Genomic DNA, 25,862 nt, shown 5'->3' on the forward strand with positions numbered 1-25,862 from the left:
TTTATGTTCTTTTTCGTTCTTAATATTGTTTCTTTATGTCCTCTTTTTTCCCCCCAGGATAAATAATCTCACTGAGAGTTCGTCTGTTTTTTAAACTTTTCGGAAAACCAGCTTTCAGTTTTCTTGATCTTTCATCTTCTTTATTTTTGTCTTCTTTCATTAGTCTGATGTTGTCTTTTTGTCTCTTGTTCATGATATAGAATATAAAAGAGCAGCTCTGTGCTCTTTAAAATGTTTTCTACTTGAAAAACTTCATTATGCAAACATAACACAAGCTCAAGGTCAACAAATATTTCAAAAAGGATTCTTGCCATTTTGACTGATATTCAAGTACAGTTGGATGGAAATTTTACATTCAGCCAGTGGTGATTTCAACAGGGCATGGATTACATTGGAAATGTCACTTGTAACAAGATAAATAGTAAGCGCAGGGAGTACTAGATGAAACCATGAACAAATATTCATTCTGACAATATAAACACTTGTTTCCAAATTCATTTATTCAATATTCATACCAGAAGTATTTATGGAGTACTGTCAGGATATTGGCAGTTCACTGGTAGATAATACCAGGGAGTCCCTGCCTTCCTCAAGTCTGCCTTGTAGTAAAGGAAACAAACAATAAATAAGAAAATTAAAAAATGTGTAATGCAATTTCAGGTAGACTTGGGTGTTATGAAGAAAATAAATCAGGATCAAAGGATAGGGGATAAGTTGTTTTACATTCTCTCCTAATGTTGAAAGATATCTAGTAATGAATTTACTTTTATACGTTTTATGGACTTTGTAAGTCATGACTAGGCAGAATCAATGAATATAGTGGTGGAGAAGGCCGTTGGAATCATTATAAAGTTCTATGATTTCTGTCAACATCCTTACCACCCTGAATGTTTCTGATCTCATCTGATCTCAGAAGTTCTATGAATTTTTATAGACTAGGTTAACTGTATGAAACCAATAGACTTCTCCACTTAAGGTTTGGATAAGAAAACATAACAAACATTAAAGAGCAGACGACTTTATCCACTTTGTGAAATATGTTGGGAATTTCAGCTAAACACCTGGAGATATTAAAAGATTATATTTGTCAAAAGAACTGTAAATTGAGTAATGCCTAATCATTCTACTTGCATCTTCATTTGGAGGTACAGCAGGAGAGCAGCATCTTTTGGCTGTGGTGACTCCTGCTTAAATTTGTCCTAGAGGCCCCAGCTACGTTTACCAGACACAGTCCAGGTTTATCCACCCATACCATGTCTTCCTTAACCTCCTTTTTTCTGTGCTCTCTTCTGATTCTGTCACAAAGATTTTTTGTAGGCAGTGTTAGGGTTGATGTATGTGCAAATTAAATAAATAATACACAAAATATACCCTTCTACTTAAATTTTCTCCTTTTGAATATGAACACAAGGATATGTGTTCATGGTTTCAAAATATATTTTTCCTAATTCTCCACTTTTTCTTGAGGGAAACAAAGCGAGATCTCCACTGATAAAATGAAGTTGGGGGGACGCCTGGGTGGCTCAGTTGGTTAAGCAGCTGCCTTCGGCTCAGGTCATGATCCCAGCGTCCTGGGATCGAGTCCCACATCGGGCTCCTTGCTCAGCAGGAGCCTGCTTCTCCCTCTGCCTCTGCCTGCCATTCTGTCTGCCTGTGCTCACTCTCTCTCCCTCTCCCTCTGACAAATAAATAAAATCTTTAAAAAATAAAAAATAAAAAATAAATAAAAAATGAAGTTGGGGACATAAGTTATTATTGGTTAATTTAGTTAAAGAAATGAAACCAGATTTTCTAAAAATATGTAGGGAGTTTAAGAAAAGTTTCCTGGTGACTAGATTGTCCAGGTAGTTGTCCCAATTATTTCAGAAACTGTGACTGTAAATGTCCAGGCCTTTTGAGCTATAGTCACTTCTTTGTGCTTGCAACTCAAATTTAGTAACAGGAAAACCAAACTGTCATCTATATTGGAAGTGAAGAAAGAGAGTCACAGTTTCAGGAATCATGTATTTTTATTTGAGTTATAAATTTTAGCAACTATATTGAACTCAAAGAACTATAGGAATTCCTCCTCTAAAGCACCTAAGTGGATGAAATGCAAAGAAGAAAAAGACTAAATATTAAAAGTGAAGCCTAAACTTACCAATAAAATATTTCCTCTTCTTCCATAAGTCATTTGATATCTATATCTCTCAGTTTAAAAGAATAAGTGGATGGATGATGGATGGATGGATGGATAGATGGATGGATGATGGATGGATGGATGGATGCATGGACTAAAAATAGATAAATAGATAAGTTGATTGTTTAGAATGACTGATTTTGGATCACTGGAGAATGAATTAATGATTTTTATGAGTTTCTCTATCCTCTACACCCCTAAAGTTGTGTTTGTATTTTCTGAGTATAAACCTGAACCATGATTGTGAAATATATATATATCAAAATAAACCCTAAATATTCTCTAACTTTTGGGCATCTACATCCAAATGGAGAGGCAAGTTAAACCACATATGCCAAACCATAAAAATGGGAGTCAAGTGAAAAATTATGGGACAGAGACTTTGGGCACTGAAAGTAGTCAAAGATTGGTGAAGTCTGTTCTCTAATTCAACATACTTGCTATATTACTCCTGATCCAGAGGAGAAGGAGGAGCTAGAGCAGATCAAAAATGGAATAAGTGGGTCAGATCCTTCAAACAGAACAGATTGGAGTATAATCAGTAGGGAGGCTCAGGCCTTTGAGTCCTTCTGGGCATTAATCCACTGTCAACTGTTCTCATATTAATGCATAATGCCGTCATGGTTAGTTTTACATGTCAAATTGACAAAGCTATAGTATACAGTTATTTATTCAACTACCAATCTAAGTGTTGCGATGCAAGTATTTTTTAGAAGTACTTACATCTACAATTGCTTGACTTTAAGTTAAGGAAATTATCCTCAATAATATGAATGGGCCTCACCCAACTGACACCCTTAAGAGCAAAAACTGAGGTTTCTTTTTTTTTTTTTTTTTTAATTTGACAGAGAGATCACAAGCAGGCAGAGAGGCAGGCAGAGAGAGAGGAGGAAGCAGGCTCCCCGAGAGAGCAGAGAGCCCGATGCGGGGCTCGATCCCAGGACTCCGAGATCATGACCTGAGCCGAAGGCAGCGGCTTAACCCACTGAGCCACCCAGGCGCCCCAAAAACTGAGGTTTCTCAGAGAAGAAATTCTGCCTCAAGACTCCAGCATTAACTCTTGCTTGAGTTTCCAGCCTGCCAAGCTGACCTACAGACTCTGGACTTGCTGGCCCCAACATTGCATGAACCAATTCCTTAAAATAAATCTTTAAGAAAACTTTTAAAAATAAAATTTCAAGAATCTCTACTGATTTATCTAGCCATTTAACTGGAGATCTCTCATTGGTTTTGCTTCTCTGGAGATCCCTGATGATACGGTGCCTTATTTCAATATAAACAAATTTCCCCCTTGTGTGGGACACAAGTGCAAGCAAGCCTGGATGTCTGTTGTGGCTGATTTTTATGACAATTTTTAAGGAAATTTTCAGGTCAATATCAGAAGCTTGGCAATGATTTGACAAGGTTCTGAAATTAGTCAAAGCAGGGAAAATGATTGGAAATGAGTCTACATGCATGGTCCTTCAGGGATGTTTTCCCCCCAAGCCACGTTGAGTTTCCAGTGCGATGATGTTTGTGGGAGAAAAAGAAGCACATTCCTCTCCAACTCTTTCCACTGTGCTCCTTCCGTAGTGTAATTAAAGCTTTCTAATATCAGGGACTTAAACACTTGAAAGATTTTCTTAAGGGAAGGCAAGAAATGTAAAGCATTTCAATTTTAATTAAAAAGAAGAACCTCATTACATAAGCGAATAAAACCTGGTGCTGATCATAATCAATTCAAAAGAGCAAAAATGATAATTTCTAGTTGGGAAATAAGTACCAGTTCACCCCCCTTATTTAATCCATCAAATTTTAATTTTCTTCTTATTTATCTAATTGAAGCATAGGTGCCAGCTTTGGGAATACAGAACTCCATCCTTCTGCTTTGAAAGGAAGGGGCTTTCTTCTCAACTGTCGCATAAGCAATTAAAGCCTCTGAACTGGGCTCTCTCAGATAGATTTTTTTTCCTTTCCATTTACTCATCCTGCCAAAAATAAGGAGGTTCATTAACCTCACACTGTTAGGAAACAGAGCTTATCACTGAGGAGTCTGGGCCGTGTTCCTTCTGTGTGCTGTGGAAGAAGGATTGCTTTTCCGAAGGAAAGTGTTAGTCCAGGAGCCCCCACACCAGGTGCCAGCTGACTTCTTCCTTCTGTGGTCATCGCTGTGGTTCAGTGTCCCCACCCAGTATGATTAACAAAGCCATATAGAGTTTCGAAATAATAATGTCCAATGGTGCCGTGATCAAATATTGCCAAATAATGGGCGTGGAGTTGGATTTCTTTTACTACGGTGTGGAATTGGAGACACTGGGGCTCCTTCCTAGCAGAGAGTGGGGCCGGAGGGGAAGCCGCTGTGAAATCCACCAGCCTCTCTCCAGCTTGTTATGCTTAAATACAGTAAAATTATCCTGAAAAACCATTTTAAGTAGCCAGCCACTAGGGTTCCCAGATGCCATAACATTTGATAGCTATGTTTTTAGCATTCGCATTATATTTTCAGCTGTTGAGATAATTAATGATACTCTATTTGAGCCCCATCAAGATTTGGAAATGTATCAAATGAAAACAACTTTTTTTTTTCTATTTTTCCCCCTTTCTTTCTTGTTATTCCCTTTCCTTGTTTCCAGGTGGTAGTATCCTTCCGAGTAAAATTTGGCCAGCCTCTAAGCCTCCTCAGTCAACTTTAATCAGAGTCTCAACAAAGTACCAGGAAGACAGATTAAGAAGGAGCCTTTTAGACACTGAAGCGTGAAATGTCAGCTAGTCTCCCAGGGAGCGCTGCAGTGACAAACCACACTAACCCTGGACACGAGGGTGTTCCTGAACAAACAGGAAGGTGAAAGTCTCCTGAGATTAACCCTCTGGTCATGACACTTGAGCCATCTTGGACAAAATAGGACATAAAGGTGAACTGTGGGTTATCATAAAGGAGGAATAGAATTGCTTTTTCTTCGGAGCAAGTGGGGTGTCTCAGTCTCAGCCTCTTTGATATTTGGGGCCAGGTGACTTGTGGGGTTGGAGGATAGTCCTGTGTGCTGTAGGGCACTTAACAGCACTCCTGGCCTTCACCCCTAGATGTCAGTAGGCCCCTCCCTGACTGTGACAATCAAAAGTGTCCCCAGACACTGCCATCTGTCCCCAGGAATGTTAGGGTAGGGCAATAACAGCCCTGGGCTAGAACCACAGCCCTAGAAACTGGCCTCAGGCTGACAGCGTAGAAGAGACATGGAGCAGACATTACCATTGAATTCTAAATGCAACATGGAATTAAAGGTAGAAACATACTTTTCACATCTCCAATACTCCTTTGTTGCCCCTGTTAACAGTATCTGCAAATAACTAATCACAACCCTCATTGTTACAACTGTCACCGGAAATAGTGATGTTGACCACATTTGCCTCTGACACAAAAGCACAGAGCTTGAAAACTTGTGCTCAGAGGGCACACGATGAGTGTTTATGCTTTCTAGGAAACCGAGAAGGAATTAGTTGCAATAAAATGAGCATAAAATGAAATTGTTTCACTGTAAAAATAAATGAACCATCTCACATTGTTTGTTTTTTATATAATTATACCTGAAATAATGCATGATTGTCAATTAATCAATCCCTCTCTAAGGACAAAATCTTCTCCCACATCTCCCTGGCTGTAATACTGTGTGGATACTCCCAGGGGTAGCTAACTGCAGCCGAAATGGAGAATTTTCTTCTGTCCATGTCTGCATGGTTCTCTCTGGGGTGTATGTTTGGTTGTGGGAATTCAGTGCAGTTCAGTAAACGGTGATGCTACTACACCCAGCAAGGGAATGTTCTTACTTCCTAAACCACCACATTCGATCGGCATCTGGATATCTATAATTATGTTTTTAAAATTAAACTTTGGAAAAATTTTTCTGCTCGTTTACAAAAATTCATTTAAAAAAATTTCTTTTACTTCGTATATGCAGAGCTTGAGGGTTTCATGAACCTTCACTGGGGAAAGGCATTCACAAGATTATACTGTGTGTGGGGATGGGGGGAGCCATTTCAATGAGAAAAGGTAAAGCAGAGCTTCAAATGCCCCCCCACCAAGTTTCCATTCCAGCACTCTCCAATACACAAATACACACACACACTAACATGCCTATGTCAGTCTATGTCCCTTGCTTTCCTAGAAGGCATGGTGAACAAGGACACGTAGACTTATTACTGTTAACATTCAGAATATCATTCCCCAGAACCCTGTGGACCCCAGCCCTGTGTGAGTGTCATGAAGCCTTTCCGGGCACATGTGAGAAGACTGATCTGTCCTGTTGAGATCTGGCACCTGCCAACATATATCCTAGACAGAACATCAAGCAGACACCTGAGCCACACAGAGACACTGCCGGCATCACACCTGGCCTACATTTCCTTCCAACACCAAGGTCACAACCATAGCCCCACTATCCAGTGAACCTGTTATAGGTGAAGGTTGCTGAGGCCCCATGTGCCTGGAAATTGGGCCAGAAGAGGCCCACATCACCTCTTACTGGAGTGGCTCTTAGCCAAAAGGGCAGTGTCCTGATCTAATAAGACTAGAGGAAATCTAGAGTTGCTAGGTCAGACTCCTTTGTCAAAGGGAACAAAGCTGGGATGTTTAAGGAATGTCCCGGAGCTAACAAATCCAGAGCAGATGATGGTATTGAGAACCAAGATATCTGAGTTTATTGAGCCTCTTTGTGCAAGGCACTGTTCTGGGACCTGCTAGACATACAAAGGAATATAAATTATGGCCTATGCCAGGAAGCGAACGACAATCCTGAAAAACTCACTACCCAGAAAAGAGGCAAAGAAAACCAAGACAGTAATTGAAGAAAGAGATAACTCAGGAAGTCCTCCGTTGTGCCAAATAGAATTATATGTATGCCATTAAGTTGTGTTCAGGAGAGCTAGCTCAGATCTATTTCAGCTAAAGTGCTTGGGAAAAACTATAACAGATAAAATTAGATTGAAACTGAACCTTACCGGATGAGCAGGTGCAGAGGGAAAAATGCAGAAATCCAGACAAGCAAACAGCAAGATAGGGCTGGGAAAAATATAAATAAGCCAGCGTGCTGATGTGGAGGCAGAGTCCTTGCTACGGCGCAGGAGTCTTGGGTGCAGATCCTGTGGCTGGACTGGCCCCCCACAGAGTCTCAGCTTCCTCCCTCTGAGTGCAGGCCTCTCTGGCCCCAGCAGAGGGGATGAAGTGAGACTGTGTGAATGTCACCCAGACGGCAACAGGAGCCTCTCTGTGCTTTCAGTCCGTGACTCCATGTTTGGGGGAGGGTCTGTGACCACCCTGAGATTTCTGCAAGCATCCAGTGGTTTAAATGACCGTCACCAATTTCCTGTCTCAGAATCCCTCTCCAGATGTTTGTGCCTCTTCCATGACCAAGTTCTCTGCTCAGCACTGACCCATCCCTGAAAGCACGCAACAGTGGCCAGGGATGGGAGGAGAGGTTATCAGAAGGGAAGGAGAACTACCTGAGAGTTATTGCTCTAGAGGCTCTGAGAGATTTCCGCTCCACGTCTCTCTCCTAAATTCTGGTGGCTGCCAGCAATCACTGGCATTTCTTGGCTTGGAGACACATGACCTGATCTCTGTTTTGTCACTTGGTCTTCTCTTTGTGTGTCTCTGTGTCCAAATTTCTCTGTTTTTATAAAACTACCAGTCATTGGATGAGGACCCACCCTAATCCAGTGTGACCTCATTTCAACTTCATTACATCTGCAAAGACTCTTTCCACATAAGGTCCCATTCACAGGTATGAAGGGTCAGGACTTAAACGTATCTTTCTGGTGGACACAATTCAACCCACAACCCTGGCTGGGACCAGATCCAAGTCTGGAGCAAGAGTTGTCAGTGAGAAAGGAAGACATGAGTGGATAAAAGGGTGTTCCAAAGACAGAACCAAGTGAAGCTCTTGGTGTGGATTTGAACAATAGGAAGGAGAAAATGATGTAGATTATGAGCCCTGTGTGTTTATAAGTGAGCAAGCATGTGCTTCTTACTTGGTCAGTGGTCCATAATCGTGATAGCTCCTGGTGTGGTAGTACATAAATTCCATGAGTAGGGGGACCATATTGTCCTGTATCCATCCCAGTGTGAGGCTTTCAATAAAAGGTAAGCAGAATAGAGTGGGAGGGAGCAAGGAAAGGGGAGACCAAGTAGGGTTACAGAGGAAGGAGAGAGAAAGGATTGAAAAAGGTGAAAATTTAGAGCCATGTCTGGAGAAGGTTATGCCTTTTGTGACAATGATACTTAACATAGATTTGTGATTCCCAATAATTGACTAGAAATAATTTGAGATCTCAGGCAGATATCTCCTATTCATTTGGGGCTTGGGGTAGACATAAATGAAACAAACAGCGACAGAGCTGAAAACGGAAGCAGGAAAACAACAAGGAGTTTGGGAGTCTTTTGTCTCCAACAGGAGCCCCGTCCTCCCCGTGAGAAGGCAAGGTTAGATCTTTGCTCACAGAGGACCTCTGGGGCATTCTTACCGGGAACTTGCCCTGACTAGTGTCTGTACAGTGAGACAGATTAGGTGAAATGAACTTGAGCATGGGCACTCCACCCCCTGAGGATCCTGCATGGTGACTGGAGGCTGTGAAGATAACCCCCAAACCTGAGAAACGTAAGTAATAAAGTCATTGTGAGTTACTTATTTTGTATTGCCTCAGATGGAAGTGGACAGCAAATATACTTCGAGAATTCAGATTTTCACTATGACTCATTACATTCAGACTCATAAATTAAGACAAGAACACCCAAGGCCAAATGGGAGGAAGGGGGAGCTGTGTTTCACCCAAGTGGCTTTACTCCCTGTTTGGAGCTTGGTGTCTGCCGGCCACACATTATTACCTGGCATAGACACGTGTGTGGGGTTTGGGAGGGGGGCCACTTGGCCAAGCCTGCTATGGGAGAGCAAGTGGACTTCCCTTCTAGTTTCCAAAGCATTCTAAGACAGAATTCATCTTGCTCATTTTTTTTTTCTACAGAAAAACAAACTAGGGGTGCCTGGGTGGCTCGGTGGGTTAAGCTTCTACCTTCGGCTCAGGTCATGATCCCAGAGTCCTGGGATCGAGTCCCACATCAGGCTCTCTGCTCAGCAGGGAGCCTGCTTCCCCCTCTCCCTATGTACCTCCTCCAGCTTGTACTCTCTCTGTCACTCACTCTGTCTCTCAAATAAATAAAGAAAATCTTAAAACAAAAATACAGAAACTAAAACAGGGAGACCAGCAGGTGGACACAGCCCTCTTACCTGAAGGGCACCAAAAGCACACCTATAGGCAAAGCCAGGAGAGGCCAGGGGAGTGCCCAGCAGGAAGGAAGGGGATTTGGATGACCTATTCAGCCCTCTTCTTGGAGGTCTAGAGTTACCACTCTCCTTGGCATGGGAGCTGCAACTTTTCAGGAATGACCAAAGAAAACTGGAGGCTCAGACCAGTGGATTAATATTTAGCAAGTGAAAAATACACATCCTTTGTTTGCTTTTGTGCAAAATGTTGTGGATAATTGTGGGGAATCAAATACAGATGAAATCGGGGCGCCTGGGTGGCTCAGTGGGTTAAGCCGCTGCCTTCGGCTCAGGTCATGATCCCAGGTCCTGGGTTCGAGCCCCACATCGGGCTTTCTGCTCAGCAGGGAGCCTGCTTCCTCCTCTCTCTCTGTCTGCCTCTCTGCTTACTTGTGATTTCTCTCTGTCAAATAAATAAATAAATAAATATATTAAAAAAAAATACAGATGAAATCTTCCTTCAAGGAGCTCAAAGCCTGGCAGGAAGATAAAATACATTCACACATCCCAACTGGTGAGTGCCATCGACAAGTACGAATTAAGAACTGTAGAGGTCTGTCCTTGTCTTTTCAGAGTCATGAACTTATTGACTGAGACATAATAGTGGGGTCAGGAGGGTGCCTACTTGCTAGTTAACGTGAAAAGATATTATCTGTAAAGAAAACACTACGACACTGGGATTCCAAACAGTTTGTAACTTTTTAAAGGTTTTGCTCACTGCTGGACCCACTCACCTAGAAGAGAACTGATACGTAGCGGCCCTCAGTATAGGTTGGTTGAATTGTTAAATTGTTCTTTAAGACGTTCAATGAAAAAAGAGTTTGTCATCTGGAAGCCTAAGGAGCAGCTATAAAGTCCATTTGTAACCCGCTTAAAGTTGAAGACATTTACCAGTGTTAATCGAATTTGATATTTCACAAATGTTTCTATCCCTGGAGGAATGAGTGACATGAACACTTCTAATGTGATGAAGACTACCATGGTGGACTTGTAATCATGTGTAAGAATGCTCTATATTCAAAAAAAATAAAACAAATTAAAAACAAGAAAATAACAAGTTTTGGCAAGAATATGGAGAAATTGGAACTTTTGTGCCCTGCTGGAGTGAATGCAAAATGGCACAGCTGTTGTGGCAAACAGTATGGCTCAAAAATTTAACACAGAATTAGCATACGATCCAGGATTCTACTTCTGGATATGTACTCAAAAGAATTGAAAGCGGGTCTCAAAACTGAAATGGAAGAAAAAAGCAAAGTTAATGTCAATATTTGGAATGACAAAGAAATCTAGATTTTGAGATAAAAATAAGGGCAGATAAAAGTAGCCAGTGTTGGGAAGCTGAGACCGAAACCTCAAATCTTACATTAAGTAAAGAAAAAAAAATTCAAGGGGCGCCTGGGTGGCTCAGTGGGTTAAGCCGCTGCCTTCGGCTCAGGTCATGATCTCGGGGTCCTGGGATCGAGCCCCGCATCGGGCTCTCTGCTCTCTCGGGGAGCCTGCTTCCTCCTCTCTCTCTGCCTGCCTCTCTGCCCGCTTGTGATCTCTCTGTCAAATAAAAAAAAAAAAAAATTCAATTTAACTGATAGGAGAAAGGAAACCAGAGTTAATTAGAGATGTCAACAGTTCATGTTTAGTTAAATAAAGTTCTGAGTCAGAGCTCATTGCTCTAATCAGTGCTTCCAGTTCGAGAAACAGGAAAAACATGGAGTTACACAGCTTTTCCACAAAGCATGTGTCTGGGTGTGTGTTTGTCTGCTTATAGCTTGGGGCGAGAGATGGGGAGCACATGTGAATGCTCGTATTTAACGTTTCCCAACCCTCAAGTAATGCCCTCTTTAAAAAGCTGAAACTAGTATTGATTTTTTCCTCTTTGAACTTCAAGGTGAACATGCTTTATTAAGGGCAATTTAATGTCCTGGGAAGAAAAGATTCACAATGCCGATCAATGAGGAAAAGAGAGGATTCTAAGGTAATGCATGAGGCATAGACCAACGCTGAAAAATGCTTCTTCTTCTCTCTCTTTTGTTTTTTGGGGTTTTTTTTTTTGTAAGATTTTTATTTATTTAGAGAGAGAGAAGAGACAGGGAGGGAGATGGTGAGAGCTTCTCAAGCAGGCTCCTTGCAGGGCTCGATCTCAGGACTGTGAGATCACAACCTGAGCCAAAACCAAGAGGCGGACACTTAACTGACTGCACTCCCCAGGCACCCCTGAAAAATGCTTCTTTAGAGTGTGTGCAGGAATCAGATGGTACACACAAACCCCATAACTGAGCAGCGCTAATGAGGGCACTGCTCACCAAGATGTGGGCACAGCCACGGGAGACCAACAAGGGATATGGAAGCGTCGTCCATGGGCATCACCCACGGGAAAGCCATGACTCCCCTAGGCTGAGGGGACGGGGGGTGGGGAGAGAGGATACCAGTACCCACAGAGACTGGTGATGGGGAGACAGTGTCCATTAGCCCAGGAATGTGGCTGCTGCCAACGCATGGCCTGAAGGATCATAAATATAGCCATTTTGTCCTCAGCTTTCTCTGGTGACTCAGTGGGCCAAGTCCCACAGGAAGACACAGACAAAGTGGCCCAGTGGTTGTTCTTCATAGAGGTCTGTCTCCTGGGGCTCCAAACATGGTGGTGAAGGTTGGAAGGGGATCTGGAGGGACCAACACAGAATACCCAACAGTGTTACTCTGTTTTTTATCTGATGTCCCTAATCCTTGTTCATAACATATTGTGTTTTAAAATATATTCGACCCAGGGGCACCTGGGTGGCTCAGTGGGTTAAGCCTCTGCCTTCGGCTCAGGTCATGATCTCAGGGTCCTGCGATCGAGCCCCACATTGGGCTCTGTCCTCAGCGGGGAGCCTGCTTCCCCCTCTCCCTCTGCCTGCCTCTCTGCCTACTTGTGATTTCTCTCTCTGTGTCAAAATAAATAAACAAAATCTTTAAAAAAAATACATTTTACTTAAAGTGTATATTATAATTATTTAACTTCAGTTTGTATCTGTGAAGCCAAGGGCTGCCCAGATATCTGATTAAACACTACTTTGGGTGTGTCTACAAAGGTGTTTCTGGAAGAGAGGAACATCTGAATTGGAAGGTTGGGTAAAGCAGGTGCCCTCCCCAGTGAGGGCCTGAATAGAACAAACCAGCAGAGGAAGGCTGAATTTTCTCTCAGCCTGATAGCTGGGAAATTGATCTCCTCTCAACCTTCGTGCTCCTGGCTCTCTGGTCTTCAGACTTGGACTAGAATCTATGCTGCAGGCTCTTGGGCTCTCCTGAGGTCTCAGAAGCAGACAACATTGTGGGACTTCTCAGCCTCCAAAATCAAATGGGCCAATGTTTTCTATTTAATCTCTCACCTCTCTCTCTTTCTATATGTCTAGACAGATAGATAGATAGAAAGATACAAAGATATATAGATTGATACATAATATGGTATCTACGCATTTTCTTAGGAGAAGGAAAATCATTAAAAGTTATATAAATAAGAGAATTGAGTCACTCAGTCATAACATAATTGCCCAGCATGTGGTCTAAAGAACAAAGTATTCTAAATTATTTAAGAATAAGAACACAGCAAAGACAATGACTTGGTATCTGTGCTTACACAAAATATTTCATGGATATTTTAGTACCATGCTCATATGAATAATGAGGTCTACTATGCCCTCATTATTATTTTTTTTAATTTAACCATCATCATGCTGTACATTCATCATCTGTAGTCTTTGCTTGTTCAGAATTCCCTGCTGATCCCCAAACTTCTGTCTGGGAAATGTACGAGCCAGTCTATATCTCCCATGATAAGTTTCCAAAGAAGCATTATAACAAAAAATGTGAGTTACTCATAACAAATGACTAAAGGAAACAACGTTCTAAGGAGTTGTGCACTGTCTTTGACAAGGTGGGAAAGCATACACTCAGAGCAAGTGCTCAACCAATGCCACACTGAATGAATGAAGCCCTTTCTCGCAGTAGAAGACATGGGTCCAAGAGATCATCCGCCACATTATCTTAACAACAGTCCCATTCTTGTTCTCCATAATTCACCGTCAGATCCAGGTAAATGCTGACCACAGCCCCTCCAGGAACTGAGGCAAGATACTCCCACAGGTGACCAGTGGCTCAAGGTGAGATCACTGGCTGACAGAAGAGTATGTCTACTCCACATTCAAGACACACAGGGGACTCCCTGAGATGAGGTGACACCCTGGAGTCTCTGGGACCCCAGGCAGGGTTCTTCTCGGAACTGTAAGCTCTTTCAGCCTTTTGAGAAGGACAACCATTTGCACAGCATGGTAAGGGGGAGAGATCAGTTTCCTTTTTGACCCTATCAGGTGGTATCCACACCCTCCTATGTGTTTAAAATAATAGACATTACATCATGCCCATGACAAAGACGCTAAGCATGTTAGGAATCCAAACATGACTCTAAACACACATTCAGCGATGTGTGGCCCAGGTCCCATCAGGACTGAAGGACTCACTGCCCTAGCTCCCAGAGCTCTGCTGCACATCAACCTCAGCTGTCAGTCACCTTCTGAGTGACCTCGGCTGAGGAACTGCCTTACCTTGGGGGGGGGGGACATCCTCTTTCCAAGATGCCCTGCCTCCAGTGCTCACTTGACTTGGGATGGATAAAAGCCAGACTTGTTGCCTCAGCTCAGCACAGTTCTGAAAGTTCATCCATCTTCTGATCTCTTGGAAGGGTTGGCCTAGGTCACAGATGATGCTGTATTGCATCTCAGCTCCCTGCCCCTTCCCAAATCCTGCTTCCCCCTCTCCCTTCCATAGCTGTGGATCCCAAGACAGTCCCTGAGGAGTACTGCATGCTAATCTCTACCTCAGACTCTGCTTCCCAGGGTACCCAATCCACAACAATTACCAACCCCTTGGTTTACTTTTGTTCACTGTCTTTTTTTTAAAAAATTAAAAGACAATATACATTTTAAAATGTGTAAAATCTGCATGATGCTTAATTTTCTGTGTCTGCTTGGATAGGTCACAGTACCTCATTATTCAATTAAACAATAATCTAGGTATTGCTGTCATGGTATTTTGTAGAAGTGACTAACATGATTAGTTGACTTTAAGTAAAGATTACCCTCAAGAATGTGGGTGGGCCTCACCCAATCAGTAGAAGGTCTTAAGAGCAGAAACTGAGGTTTCCCCTGAGGAGAAAAAAACTCTGCCTAAAAACTGCAATATCAGCTCCTGCCTGAGTTCCAGCCTGCCAGCCTCCCCTGCAGATTTTGGACTTGCCAGTTCCACAGTCATGTGAGCCAAAACCTTAAATAAATCTCTCAATATATATATCCTTTTAGTTCTGTTTCTCTGGAGAACTTTGACTTACATAGTCTCCCGCCATGACTGGATTTTTTTTTCTCTTTGTAGACTTGCCCTTTTTTAGTTTACATATTTGGAGGTTATGTTATTACGTGCAAACAAATTTAAGAACATTTTATCTTAAAGTGGAGACTTTTATTGCTCTGAAATGAACTACTTTTATCTCTGACTTTGTAACTTTGGGTTTGCATAATATTTTCCCCATTCTTTGCTTGTTGATATACTCATATAAAAGGTGTATGTCTTATAAACAGCATGTTCAACTTTGTTTTATTTTATTATCTGGTCTGAGGAATTTTATACTTCAACTGCAATACTTAGTCTGTTTAAATATACTGTAACTTAAGTTTAAATCTACTGCCTTGCTATTTGTTTTCTGTTTGCCCTGTTCCACATTTTCTGTCCTTTCTTAAGATTTTTTTAAAATTTATTTAATAATTTATAACTTCGCTTCTTCTTCCCTTAGCTTGTTAATTATACTTTAAAATTTGGAGGGGGGGTACTTTCCCTAGAGGTTACAACAGGTTTTCTTGACTTACTAAAGTGCTATTTTTGTTGCTACTTTAATTTTCTATTTTCAATCTCATGAAGTGATGTTATTATTTATATAACCAATATTTATCCAGATTTATGTGTATTCTTATCAGTGCTCTTCATTACTTTTTTTTTTTAATTCTCAGGTTTTGTGTCCTTATATGTCATTTACTGTGATAAATGCATTGCATATGTTTCCTGTCTATCTGAAGACAGCCTTGCCCTGTAGATCCCATTTTATAGATGAGGAAATCAAGACTCAAAGAGATGTAGTACAGTGGGGTACAGCTTGATAATTCAGACCGTAAGCCTTGAAAGCCGGTAGACTCTACCACCTGCTGGTCTCACTGTTTGAGCGAGTCATTTATCACTGTAAGCATCTCTTTATAAAATGGCAGATACTAGTAACAACAACAGCACCTACCTCATATTTCGGTTGTGAGACTCTAATGAATTAAGGCTTGTTAAAAAAATGTCTAATGCAATGTCTGGCACATCACGCATGCTCTACAAAGCTTCACGTTGTTTGCGATGATGATGATGGTGAGTATCACGAAATAAGCCTGCACATCTCAGAGAAACTCCATGTCCTTCAGCACCTAGAAGGAAATGGCATTCAGCAATCCCTGTGAAAGGTATGGGCACAGACCGGACCCAAGTTCGCCCAGGGTGACTGTTTTGTATCGCTTTTATTCTCATAAATCCTTTTTCCATTCCAAGATACACAAATAATTCTGCCATGTATTCTTCCAGGATTTTTATCAAGGCTGATGGTCAACATTTAAATCTTTAATCCTCCTGGTATTTACTTGAGGGTAATGCATCAGAATACATAGTGAAGTTTATCATGCTAATGTACTTATTCTGCTTCTGGAATTTCTACTTCATCCCTTGTTCTAGTGTTTATCCTGTACCACCACCACCACTCGTTTTAATTATATTAATATTAAACTATGTTTTTACATCTAGTAGAACAAATGCCAAGTCAATCTTTTCCTATTTTGTTTCTATTTTATCTTTTCTCAGCTCTACTCATGAATTTATTCTCCTAGATGAATCTTAATTTTACTTGAACATGTTTCAGAGTAAATCCCACTGGGAATTTAAATGCAATTGCATTAACCTTGTAAGTGAATGATTTTCATTTACTACATTCTTTTTTTTCATGCGGTTATCAGTTTTTTGTTTGTTTGTTTGGGCTGTCTTCACATTGTTTCAAAAAATTCTTGGTAAGTCTATTTAGGTGCTTCATGTTTTGTGTTACCATTATAAAAGGGAATTTATTTCCATTAAATATTATATGTAACTTTTTTCTGAATTTTAGAAAAGCCGCTGATGCTTTATAAATTCATTATATGCCTAGCAACTTTAAAATTTGGGTGTTGGGATCTTTCTAGATAGAGAATCATCATTGTCTAAAAATTTAAAAAAAGGTAATTTTCTTCTCTTTCCAGTGTTACATCTCTTGCTGCGTTGCTATAATTCTAGAACAGATGATAACAATGGTAGAAAACATCCCTCTTTAGTTCTTGGTTTTAGTGGGGCATGTTAGTATCTCATTGCCAGGTATGGCTTTGGCTGTTAATTTCATGTATGTCTTCTGTTGAGAGATAATGCTTATATTCCTGGTTTTGCTGCCTCTTTCTCCTCTCCTCTTACAAAAATGACTACACAAGAAATAGTAGTAATAGTTGCAACAAATGCTAGTATATATTGGGTACTCATCAATGCTTTATAGAGTAGACACTTAATATAGTCATTTCAATATTATAATGCAGTGCTGTTATTATTCCCAGTGAAACATAAAGAAATGGAAGTGTTCACTCACCTTGGTCATACAGCTGCTAAGTGTTAAAGCTTAGCTGTGAACCTTGGTCCATAATAGTCAAAGTGTGACTACATACTTTTTTTGTCATGCAAGGAGCTTGTGATCCTTATTCTTCATGTGCCTTCTCCCACATGGACTTCTCACCTGTCTCTGCTCAGCTCTGTGCTTCATGAGGACAAATTCTGCAGGCTGTACTCCCTGGTCTCATTTGCTGGCTGCCTTCTATTGGGTTCGGCCACCTAGGGTCACTGACATGACATTGGAAGGAGAAAAGGTGAGGGTATTTCTTCTTTGGCTCTCTCCCTGCCCAAAAGTGAAATCCACAGTAATAGCCCCTTTGCCATTGCTTAGGTGCCAGTACTACCTCTTTCCTTTCCCCATCTGCCCCTGGAGTGGTAATAGTTTACCATGGGTGCTAACTCTAGGTTTCTCACCACCCTTTGTATGTTTCCTTAGCTTTACCAAGCTTGTTTCAAGTTGTCCCATCAGTAAAATCTCTATTTAAATAATCTGGTGGGGGCATTGATTTATTCAGAGTTTCTATTTTTTTCTAATTAAAAAATATTTTATATAACTCCAAGGAGCTAAGATAGGAGAAAAACCTAGATGACCTTGGGTTTAGCAATGGCTTCTAAGATCTATTTTTAAGTAATTTCTACACCCAACATGGGGCTTGAACTCACAACTGAGAGCAAGAGTCTCATGCTGTACCAACTAAACCAGCCAGGGGCAACGACTTCTTAGATCTATAGGCCCAAAAGAAAAAATTAATAAGTGAATTCCATTAAAATTAGAAACTTCTATCTTCAAACGATTCTTAGGGTAATGAGCAAACAAGCCTCTTTTAAAAGAAAGTTTCTTCAAAACACATATTAGAGAAGTGGTCTAAAATATACAAAGAACTCTTAAAACTCAACATAAGAAAACAAACAATTTAAAAATAGGGGGAAGAGCTGAACAGACACTTTACCAAATAAGATATACAGGTAGCAAATAAGCATGTGAAAAGGATGCTCAATATGATTAGGGAATTGCAAATTAAAATAAGGAGATACCACTATACACCTATTAGAATGGCCAAAATGTAAAACACTGACCGCACCAGATGTGGGCTATGGAGCAACAGAAACTCCTATCCATTTCTGGTGTGAATATAGAATTGTAGAGTAACTTTAGAAGTCGGTTTGGTGTTTTCTTACAAAATTAAATATGCTTTTACTATATGACCTAGTAATCATGCTCCTTGGTATCTACTGAAATGAGTTGAAAAATCTACGTTCAGACCAAAACCTTCAGGTGAACGTTTATTCATAACAGCAGCTTTATTTAAAACTGCAAAAACAAACAAACTATAAACCATGAAAAAACATAGAAGAGCCTTAAATACATGTAAAAAACGCCAATCTGAAAAGCTACATACTGTATGATTCCTCCTGTAGGGAAGGAAAAATAATTTTCCCTCTACCTTTCTGAGTTCTTAGCTGAGACTCCTGTAATAAAAGACAGACTAACAAGAGAAGAACAAAAAGAAGTTTATTAGCAGTTCTGTCTCATGTATACATGGAAGATACATGGGGAAAATGAGTAGCTCCCTGAGGTGGCTTAGAACTCAGAATAAATGTCATCTTAATAAGGAAAATGGAGGCTTCTTATGGGAGAGAAAATGGTTTTAGGAAAACAGAAGGGGCCCTGAGAAGACTCAATGGGGAGTCTGACAGGTTGGGACAGAGTGTGTCTGGGTGCGTTGCCAACTTCTACTCTCGTCTTCTATACTGAGAGTCCATCTTCCCTGCTAAAGACATTCCCAGGAGGAGATTGATTACCTAGCTCCTTTTGGAGGCTCTGACTTAAGGCAGATGAGGGAGATCAGAGTCTCTCCTGCCTCTGCTGTTTTCCAGTGCCTTTAGCTCAAAGTAATCTGTGTACCAAAGCAGCAGATATTAGGGTGGCATATCCTAGAGTCCTTCAGTCACATTTTTGGGGCCACATATTCTGCTTCTCTTTACTATGGGATGACATCCTGGAAAATTCAAAACTGTGGAGATAGTAAATGGACCAGGGCCTTGGGAGAAGGGAAAGATGAAGAAGTGGAGCCCAGGGGAGTTTCAGGGCAGTGAAATCTCCTGTAGGGTGCTTTAATGGCAGATAGGGGGCATTATACATTTGTCCATACCCATAGATGGTACAGCACCAGGAGTGAGTCATAATGTAAACTATGGACTTGACTCAATAACAATGCATCAACATTGGCTCATCACTTATAACAAATGTACCACCCTAATGTAAGATGTTAATGGTAGAGAAGACTGAAAGAAGAGGAAGTATATGGATTATCTCTACTTTCCACTCATTTTTTTTTTTTGGCATACCTAAAACAGCTGTAAAAAATAAAGCCTAATGATTTTTTAAATGTATCATCATTTTTAATTCATTTTCAGTAAGTATAATTGTGTAGATCTTTCTTTCAACTGCAGATACTATACATTAAATCATTAAATTGATAGATTTCCTAGTGCAGAATTGTCCTTATATTCCTGGAATAATTCTGCTTGACCGTGTGGTATGTTCTCATTTTTATTTAGCACTGAAATTGATTTGTTGGAATTTCATTTAGAATTTTTGCACCTATATACATAAGTGAGAGCATCTCATATGCTATTTTTTTTTAAGTTGAGTGGTTTTGGTGCTGTCTTTCTCAAGCATTGGTATCAAGTTAATATAAGTTCATGAAAATAAATTGAGATTTAAGTATAACTATTGATTAGGCATCTGTGCTATATTATATGCAGTAGAAAGTATTTTGTATGAAACCATTTAACCTTGAAAAATTTTGAAGTGATTAAAAGTTTCTGAAAAATCCTTTCAGTAGCATGCATAGTCATTGGATAATTCAGGTTTTCTTCTTCTTTTTAAGTAAAGTTTTATAATTTATACTTGGCCGGAAAATTGTGCTTTTCATAAAAATATCAAATTTATTTATAGAATATGTATTTTAAGGTTATCCTTATTTGTATGGTTTCCTCTGAATCTGTAGTCACATCATTTTTTTTTACTCCCACATTTGTGTATCTTTATTTGAATCAAATTTATTTAATCAAAATAGTAAGAATTAAAAGTGAATACATGTCTGTTGATGAGTTTCTCTTATTTTTGTAACTAGCTTTCAGATGTACTCATCTATCAGTTCAACAGCTTTCCCCCTTCCTGATATAAGGGAGAACATTCCCCTACCCTACCTATTCTAGGTTCTCCAGTGGGGCCTGTGAAATAGACTAGCCTTATGCCAATGAACGTGAAAACACACAGAAGTTTAAGCGCGAGTGGGAGCACTCAGTAACCCAAAGAGGTGGTCAGATCTTGGGCTTAAATATGGAAAAGGGGTTTAGGGATTTTCTGGTCAGGTGAGGCAATCTGTGGGAAAGTAATCAGGAAAAGTATGGGAAGCAAGAGCTACTTAGTAAGATTTGCTTTGTACATCTAAGCTGGTGCCTTCTTTGTTCTTAAGTGTCCTCCTCTTCCAGGTACAGGAGAGAGAACCATCTCTACAAATGCAGATTTACTTGACAGAAGACAAACCTGTACCCTGCTTTTGGAGCTTTTCCTGTGTCTACCTGTTCTCAATGGTCTTTAGTTCAAAATAGTCCCTATGCTAAAGAGGTATATTTTAGGGTGGTATATTTTGGTACCTCTTACTAATAATTTTTTAATGAGATATGATTGACATATAACATTGTATTAGTCTTAGGAGTACAACATAATGGTTTTATATATATGAATTCATATGGTATTTGTCTTTCTCTGTCTGACTTAGTTCACTTAGCAAATTCCCTCAAGGTCCATCCACATTGTAGCAAATGTCATACCATTGTGTGTGTGTGTGTGTGTAATTTTCTTTATCTATTCCGAATGAAAGTCCTTAATAAGATTTATTATTTGTAAAACTTTCTCCCTTTTCTTGATGGCATGCTTTGAAGCACAGAAGTGTTTCATTTTGACGATGCCCAGTTTATCTATTTCTGTTGTGGTTTCATGTGATTTTGTGTCCTATTTAAGCAATTGTTGCCAACTCCAAAGTCATGAAGATTTACACTTAGGTTTTCTTCTGCATGTTTTATAGTTTTAGCTCCTCTGTTTTGGTGCCAACCCACGCTGACTATTTTTTCTATGTAATATGTGAGAAGGCTTCAATTTTATTCTTTTTCATGTGGACATTTAGCTGTCCCAGCATCATTTGTTAAAAAGACTAGTCTTTCTTCCATTGAATTGTCTTAGCACATAACTTTAACATATAGTTTGTCAGGGTTATTTATAAATGCTTTTTACTTAGTAACTTTCATTTCTTGGTGAGCTAATGTTTGAAAAGTTTGCTTTTTATTCTCAAGTGGTTGGATTCTTTTAAATGTTTTACAGCATTAATTTTTATTTTTATCACATTGTGGCCAGAGACTGTCATGTACAAGTAAAATATGAATATTTATCTTGTAAACTATACGAAATATGTGTTTCAGTTAGTATTTTCCAAAAACTTAGAAGGGTATATTGAATCCAATATAACAAAGGCAAAAGGAAAAAATTAAATGTCCTTACTTCAACCCATTGACTACTCCTTGAAACAAGGAGAGTGACCTTCCTCTGGGAGCTCAGCTGCCTCAATGTTGACACTTCCAGAAAGGCAAAAGGTAATCTTAGTTTAACATTGTCTCCACCCCCCAAATTCTTTAAGTCTGAACATAGTAACAATTCTTTTGGAAACTTTTTTTTTTTAAATCTCTACCCCTCAAGATCTATGTTAGCAATCAACCTCCAAACATATGACCCACTGATATACATCTAAAGGGTCTCATTAGGGTTTTATTAGACAGTAATAAATGACCTTTCCCCAACAACAGCTACCTCCCTCAAGGTCCTAGAAACCTTGCTTCCAAAATTCCTTGGAGAATTATGGTATCCCTGATTCCCTCCCAACTTGAAAGTATATAATGGACCACTTCTCATGACCCCAGTGCAGCTCGTGCTGACCACGGGTCCTGTCCCCATGCTTTAATAAAACCAGCTTTTTTTGCACTGAGGACATTTCAAGAACATTTCCACATTAAAATCTTTGTAAGGTAAAATGTTTAATATATATTAACTAGACCTTGTTAATTACGTTATTAAAATCCTCTACAGGCTTTTTATTTTGGTCTTCTTGATTTATGATTCTTGAAGATAACATGTTCAAAATTCTCTTATTTCTTGTATTTTCTAATGCTTTTATGTGATTTATTTTAGAGCTACACTTTTAGCACATTCAATTTCATGACAGCTTGATCCTCACTGAGTTTTCTGTTTTGCATGTAAAAAGACCCCTTTGGCAATCTGGTGTGCTCTTCACCTTGGGTTCTTGTTGTGCTTCCCTCAGTTTGTTTTTCTTTGATGTACCTTTTCACATGCTTTCACTTTCAGTACTCTTCTTTTTATTTTACTTTTTAAATTTTACTTACAGCATTAATCTTCTTCTTTTAATAAGAACGGTTAAAACAGTTTATCAAACTTCATCCATTTAAATTTATTTTTGTAGGTGATATATATGATCATACTTAATTGTTAATGATGACGACTAGTAATAATAATAGTAATAATCAGCAGCAGGAGGAGCATTGCATAAACTTTATGAACCATGCACTGCTAAGTACTTTTTTTTTTAAGATTTTTATTTATTTATTTGACAGACAGAGATCACAAGTAGGCAGAGAGGCAGGCAGAGAGAGAGAGAGAGAGAGGAGGAAGCAGGCTCCCCACTGAGCAGATAGCCCAATTCGGGGCTCAATTCCAGGACCCTGGGATCAGGACCCAAGCAGAAGGCAGAGGCTTTAACCCACTGAGCCACCCAGGCACCCCTGCTAAGTACTTTTTGAGCATTATCCTATTCATCCCCAAAGTCAACCTATGAATTATGTTTAAGGTAACCCACATTATAGGTAAGGAAATAGACGTTAGAGAGTTAGCATTTTATATCTTTATTTTCTGTTGGCCTGCTCTTTTCTTCTTGTTCTCTCTCTCTCTTTTTTAAAGATTTTATTTATTTATTTGTCAGAGAGAGAGAGTGAGCACAGGCAGGCAGAGTGGTAGAGGGAGAAGCAGGCTCCCTGCGGAGCAAGGAGCCCGATGCGGGACTGGATCCCAGGACGCAGGGATCATGACCTGAGCCGAAGGCAGCCACTTAACCAACTGAGCCACCCAGGCATCCCATCTCTCTCTTTTTTTTAATAAATTGACTATTTTTAATACTTTTTTTTTCACCTCTAACAATGTTGTATACAATATACAAGGGTGCATACTATACTTTTAATTATCTGATAAGTTCTTTTGAATCTTAAAACACGCACTTGCAATAATATTTATTTCATTACTGTTGCCAAAAAAAAAACTTTCTATTGATACTTCTTGATGTAAAATTAGAAAATTAGCAGCTTTGCACTTCCTTGTTCTTTTCCTCCATCTAATTCTTAATTTTTGTTGCCAATGATCTGTAATTTAAAGGTGGGTGTGTGTGGGAGAGAGGGAATGGAGAGAAAGAGGCCCACTTTGACTTTTAGGAACATTTAAAAAAACATAGGCACTATGTTTTCAACTATTTTTTCAATAATTATTACAATTTTTTAAAAATATCTTAATGTTCTCTAATTTATCTGCTGTAATTCCCACATTCTCAAGTTTTTTGCTTTGCTTTGATGCAATACATATTCAGTATGGGGATTTGTTGTTTTATTTTGTTGTTAAGGAAAGACACAGCGCGGAAATGAACTACTTTCTAAAGTCTTGACTATTTGTTTTTACCTTTACAGATGAAGGAAACCTTGTTTAGTCTAGATTCCTGGTTACAACCTTTCCCCTTTAAATCTCTGTAAATGACACTCTTGTTTATATCTGACGCTCATTACTATGGAAAGTCTGAGACAAAGATTATTTTACTTTATTTTAGGTAAATTGACTTTTTCTGCCTGAATATTTAGAGGATATGCCGTTTGCCCTGAGATTTCTAAATTTCACAAAGTTCCATCTGGATATTGCTCTGTTTTTATTCACCTGAAAATAGATAAAGTATTTTGATTAACAAACTTAAATTCTTAAGCATGTTATTTTATTTTAGCTTTGATGGTTCCTTCTGTTCTGTTCACTACATTGAAACACATGCTTACACCCATAAGGAGACAGACTTGATTTTATCGACCTTTTATGGTATCTGGATTTTGAGTTTTTCCTCCCTCCAAGATTATGTTCTATTTGAACATTTACATGGTTTCAATGTTACCTTTAGATCACTGATCATTTGGGGTTTCTTCTTATGTGAAGTATAAATCCAATCTTGCTTTTTCATCAGTGAATCTAGGTGTCTTAACACCATTTATGAGACTTCATAATTTCCCCAATAATTTGAGATTGCATCTGTTATCACATACAAGTGTTCCATATAGTTAAATCTATTTCTGGTCTTTCTACTCTGTTCCACTGGTCTGTCTGCTCATGAAACATTTCCACATTGCTCTAACTGCAGAAGCTTGATGGAATATCATAATACTTCATTGGGTGAAAACCCCTTTACTTTCTTTTCCAAGTTTCCTTGGCTATTATTACATATTTTTAAGGAATCTATATGAATTTTAGAATCAAATACCTAACCCAAGGGAAAAATAAACCAAACTCATGGGTATTTTTATTTTGATTGTATTCTGTTTGTATATTGATTCAAGAATGGGCAGATTTATAATGTTATACTGTTGTATCTCTGAACAAGGAGTATCTTCCTTATTATTCAAATCTGTTATGTGTTTTTCTGCAGTGTCTTATACTCTTCTTTTCTTTTTAGCCCATTTTTGTAACATTTAAGTAATTTTCTTTTCTGTCCCCCCGCCTTGGAAGTGGGGTCTGTTTCTTCATTGTGTTCTAATTTGCAGGGTCATCAAAGTGCCCTGTGACGAGAAATAGTCTTTTCTTCCTATAACGTAGACTTTTGCTACATTTCTTTCCTTCTTCCTCGGGCCTCACTGTTGGGTCCCTTTCCCCTGGAAGGTTCACAACTCCGGTCTGATGAATTTTAAGATGCTTCTGCTTCTGCTGCTGCTTCTCCTTCTTCTTCTTCTCCTTCTCCTTCTTCTCCTCCTCCTCCTCCTTCTTCTCCTTCTTCTTCTCCTTCTTCTTCTCCTACTCCTCTTACTCCTCCTCCTCCTTCTTCTTCTTCTCCTCCTTCTCCTCCTTCTTCTTCTTTTCTTTTTAGATTTCATTTATTAATTTGAGAGAAAGAGAGAACACAAGGCAGGGGGAGGGCCAGAGGCATTTTAATCTCACATTAGCCAGTGATCTGATTCCCAAGTTCTCAGACCTATTCTCAACATCTCCCTACTCAAGAGAGCCCCTCTTCTCCTGGAGTTGCCTTCTCATTCCACTACTGTGATGGGAAACATACAGGACATACTACCCCCAAATATGGCATATTACATATTGCATATTTTAAGCTGAAGGACTTTGAGAAACAAGCAGATGCGGGAAGGTCACTCTGACCTCCATATCCCTCACCCCTCTTTTCTGAAACAGGTCATAGAGCCCTCACATAGAGGTTCCCTCCACATACCTGGAAGGTACCCAAGGAAAGGAACGTCATCATCTCAAAAGACAAAATGACACCCATTTACTATACTGACTT

The sequence above is a fragment of the Lutra lutra genome, chromosome 1 (assembly GCF_902655055.1).
Source record: "Lutra lutra chromosome 1, mLutLut1.2, whole genome shotgun sequence".
NCBI classification, from domain to species: Eukaryota; Metazoa; Chordata; class Mammalia; order Carnivora; family Mustelidae; genus Lutra; species Lutra lutra.